General features: G+C 39.2%; 1 pseudogene; it reads right to left on the minus strand.

Moving 5' to 3' along the window:
- Positions 1-4,144: 4,144 nt before the first annotated feature.
- LOC113931440 lies at positions 4,145-4,719 on the minus strand (annotated as a pseudogene).
- Between the last annotated feature and the right edge of the window lie 261 nt (positions 4,720-4,980).

Below are 4,980 nucleotides of genomic sequence, written 5' to 3' on the forward strand. Positions count from 1 at the left end.
TGGTTCACAGGCTGGGTCTTAAGGGAAGATGTTGTATTTTCTTGCTCCTTGAATAAACAAACCTCTTTGCGGAGAAATTGACGGTGGAAGTACGTTGATGCCACCCCGTGACTAAAGCCTGAACTGCAGCTTGAACATCGCTGAGCAGGAAGGTGGGAGGGAGGGGCTGTGGTGAAAACCCATCAGACAGCTTTCAAGACATCTCGGCAGGAAGGGGGAAGAATCAGAGAAGGAGACAAACCTTGAGAGACTGTGGACTCCGGGAAAAAAACTGAGGGCTACAGAGGGGAGGGCGGAGGGAGGTGGGGTAACCGGATGATGGGTATTAAGGAGGGCAAGGGCAAGTGTTGTGATGAGCACTGGGTGTTATACACACCTAATGACTCGTTGAACACTACATCAAAAACTAATGATGTCCTATATGCTGGCTAATTGAACCTAATAAAAATAAATAAAAAATAAAAGAAAGGGGGCATTTCCAAGGGTGCCTGTCTGAAGTATCCCGACAGAAAGTGCAGCCTCTTACTATGATGAATAAAAAGCTCTAGATGACTGGAACAACAAGATCGTTTTCATTTTTATGCTTTGAGACCTCTGGATAAAGAGGTATATGCCTATATAAGCAAAAAAAAAATGGATCTGTGTCCTTTATGATGCTTGTAACCTGCTTTTGCACATATTGTTACCATCTTTCTATGTAAACGCATTTCTATGATAACATTTTCAATTACTTTACAACAAAAATTCACTTTGTTTTATAAAGACCAATTGTGGCATCACATGAATGGCCCAACATTTATTTCTCCAGTACTAGCGATGTAAATATAGTTCCTTTACCAAGTTTTCTATTACATACAACAGTATACTAATGTTCTCTTTTCGTAATTTTAAATCCAGTACAGTTAACATGTAGTGTTCTATTAGTTTCAGGTGTACAATACAGTGATTCAACAATTCTATACATTACTCAGTGCTCATCATAAGTGTTTGTTTTCCATAGGTAAGAGTCTGTTTCCTGGTTTGTCTCTCCTCTCTCTCTCTCTTTCCCTTTGCTCATTTGTTTTGTTTCTTAAATTCCACATAGGAGTGAAATTATATGGCATTTGTCTTTTCCTGACTGACATATTTTGCTTGGCATTATACTCTCTAGATCCATCCATGTCGCTGCAAATGGCAAGATTTCATTCATTTTTATGCCTGAGTAATATTCCATTCTGTGTGTGTGTGTGTGTGTGTGTGTGTGTGTGTGTGTGTGTAACTTTTTTTTTATACATTCATCTATCGATGGACACTTGGGCTGCTGCCAAAATTTGGCTACTGTAAATAATGCTTCAATAAGCATAAGAGTTCATGTATCTTTTTAAATTAGTGTTTTTGTATTCTTTGAGTAAATACCCAGCAGTGGAATTACTCGGTCATATGGTAGTTCTATTTTTATTTATTTATTTCTTTTGACAAACCTCCATACTGTCTTCCATACTGGCTGCACACAGTTTGCATTCCCACCAGCAGTGCAGAAGGGTTCCTTTTTCTCCACATCCTTGCCAACGCTTGTCGTTTCTTGTGTTTTTTATTTTAGCCATTCTGACAGATGTGAGGTGATATCTCACTGTGGTTTTGATTTACATTTCCCTGATGGTGAGCGATGTTGAGCATCTTTTCATGTGTCTGTTGGCCATCTGGATGTCTTCTTTGGAGAAATGTCTATTCATGTTCTGCCCATTTTTAATTGGATTATTTGTGTTTGGGTGTTGAGTTGTATAAGTTCTTTATATATTTTGGATACTAAGTATTTATCAGATATATCATTTGGAAATACCTTCTCCCATTCAGTAAGTTGTCTTTTAGTTTTATTGACTGTTTCCTTTGCTGTGTAGAAACTTTTTATTTTGATGTAATCCCAATAGTTTGTTTTTGCTTTTGTTTCCCTTGCCTCAGGAGACATATCTAGGGGAAAAAAGAAAAGAAGAAAGCTGTTACAGCTGGTGTCAGAGAAATTACGGCCTGTGCTCTCTTCTAAGGTTTTTATAGTTTCAGGTCTCATTTAGGTCGGTAATCCATTTTGAGTTTGTCACTGTGTAGGATGTAAGATTGTGGTCTGGTTTTGTTCTTTTGCGTGTAGCTGTTCAGTTTTCCCAACACCATTTGTTGGGAACCAAAATTTTTTCCCACTGGATATTCTTGCCTCCTTTGTCAAAGATCAATTGGCCGTATACTCGTGGGATTATTTCTGGGCTCTCTATTCTGTGCCATTGCTCTATGTGTCTATTTTTGTGCCAGTACCATACTGTTTTGACTACTACAGCTTTGTAATGTAAGTTGAAGTCTGGAATTATGATACCTCCAGCTTTGTTTTTCTTTTCAAGATTGCTTCAGCTAGGGGCGCCTGGGTGGCTCAGTCGTTAAGCGTCTGCCTTCGGCTCAGGTCATGATCCCAGAGTCCTGGGATCGAGCCCCGCATTGGGCTCCCTGCTCCGTGGGAAGCCTGCTTCTCCCTCTCCCACTCCCCCTGCTTGTGTTCCCGCTCTCGCTGTGCCTCTCTCTGTCAAATAATTAAATAAAATATTTTTTAAAAAAAGATTGCTTCAGCTTTTCAAAGTCTTTTGTGGTTCCACACAAATTCTAAGATTGTTTGTTGGAGTTCTGTGAAAACTGCTGTTGGTATTTTGACAGCCATTGCATCAAATCTGTAGATTGCTTTGGATAGTATGGACATTGTAACAGTATTTGTTCTTCCTATCCACGAGCATGGAATGTCTTTCCATTTGTTTGTGTTGTCTTCAATTTCTTTCATCAGTGTTTTATAGTTTTCAGAGCACAGGTCTTTCATCTCCTTGGTTAAGTTTATTCTCAGGCATTTTACTATTTTTTGGTGCAATTGTAAATGGGATTCTTTTCTTAATTTCTCTTTCGGTTGCTACATTATTGGTGTATAGAAATGCAACAGATTTCTGTGCATTGATTTTGTACCCTGAGAGCTTACTGAACTCATTTACCATTTCTAGTAGCTTTTTGGAAGAGTCTTTTGGGTTTTCTATATACAGTATCACGTTATCTGCAAATAGTGAACATTTTACTTCTTCCTTACCAATTCGGATGCCTTGTATCCCTTTTCTTGTCTGATGGCTGCAGCTAGGACTTCCACTACTGTGTTGAATAAAAGTGGTGAGAGTGGACATCCTTGCCTTGTTTCTGACCCCAGGGGGAAAGCTCTCAGTTTTTCCACATTGAGTGTGATGTTCTTTGTGGGTTTTTCATATATGGCTCTTATTATGTTGAGGTATTTTCCCTCTAAATCAACTTTGTTGCACGTTTTAATTGTGAATGGATCTTGTACTTTGTCAAGTGCTTTCTCTGCATCCAATGAAATGATCACATGGTTCTCTTCCTTTTTTTCACTGAAAAGTTGCTTATTAAGGTGTTAATGGTTTATACGGTTAGTTCAGTATTTATGTAATTTGAAATTCTGAATTTCCTGTGAATGATCTATGTATCTACAATACAGACATGAATGTAAACTACTGTATCTCCTGATGTTTAGCATAACTAGATTTCTCTAAATTCCGATTATCAGACGAATAAACATTATACTTTCAAAGTTACACCTTTAGGAGTCCACAAATTCCTATATGTCCAAGTTTTTTTTTTTATATGATAAACTTTTTTTGAGAAGGAGGGAGGGAGGAGGTATGGAGGGAGAGGGAGAGAGAGAATCTCAAGCAGACTCCACGCTGAGCACAGAGCCCATGGTGAGGCTCGATCTCACGACCCTGAGATCATGACCTGAGCCAAAATCAAGAGTCAGACGCTTCAGCGACTGAGCCACCCAGGTGCTCCAATAAACCTTCCTAGAGGAGGAAGCCAAAACCCGCAAATCAAAAGTATTAATCTGCCTTTCACAATGTATATCAAATCATCACAATGTGCACTTTAAATATCTTACAGTACTGTCAATTATGCTTCAGTAAAGCTGGGGGAAAAAATGAAATCCCACACAAAAGACTTAACCTGAACCAATGTGTTGAGAAATAGAGCAATGGAGGATCTTTTATTCATCACATGAGCAAAAATACAGAATACATTTATTAATTAATTTTCCCCTAAAGAGAATACAAATATACTTTGTATTTAGAGAAATAAAAGATTAGTTGTTGGGAGTTGCTTTTGGAGAATGATCAATCAGCACCTTCTCAAGGATCGGGTACTGATGCCAGGGACCATCGCCTCTCTCACACATTAACTAAACTTTGTACTTCCGGTTCCTTTAACCATAAATCAGCCTTTTCAGCTTCAGTTTGAAGGCTAGTCATTGTTGTTTCATAATTCTTTTCACGGCCTTCAGAGAAACTTTGGGCAATCCATCCTGATACAGGATGCTTGAAATATTCCCAGTGTTCTGGGATATAGCCTCCTGGAATTTCTGCTAACTCAGCTTCACCAGTGAATATATTCACCAGAGTTATGCCAACTGCTACTGGAATCCCAGTCAACAAAATGTAGAACTTCCTTAAGCTGAAAAAAATGCCTGTCATAGAAACCAGAAGGTCTGATGGTAAACAGTCTTTACCCATGGTCTCCACTGTGTCACACAGGAACTGCAGTCTTTGGAAAGCCACGGGTGAGGAAGCCCCCAAATCCAAGCCGAGTGCCAAGCCAGTGGCCAGAGAGAGCAGCCACTGCAGTGACCGAAGCCTGCTGCAATAAACTCATGGCCATCATGGCGACTATGAGCAAATCTGATCACGTGGTTCTTATCCCTTCTCTTGTTAATGTGGTGTATCACATTGATTGATTTGCAAATATTGAACCACTCTTGCATCCCAGGAATAAATCCCGCTTGATTGTGGTGAGTGAACTTTTTTTTACATGTATGTGTTAGATTCGGTTTGATAATATTTTGCTGAGGATTTTTGCACCTAGGTTCATCAGAGATATTGGCCTGTAGTTCTCTTTTTTGATAATGTCTTTATCTGGTTTTGG

The sequence above is a fragment of the Zalophus californianus genome, chromosome X (genome assembly GCF_009762305.2).
Source record: "Zalophus californianus isolate mZalCal1 chromosome X, mZalCal1.pri.v2, whole genome shotgun sequence".
NCBI classification, from domain to species: domain Eukaryota; kingdom Metazoa; phylum Chordata; class Mammalia; order Carnivora; family Otariidae; genus Zalophus; species Zalophus californianus.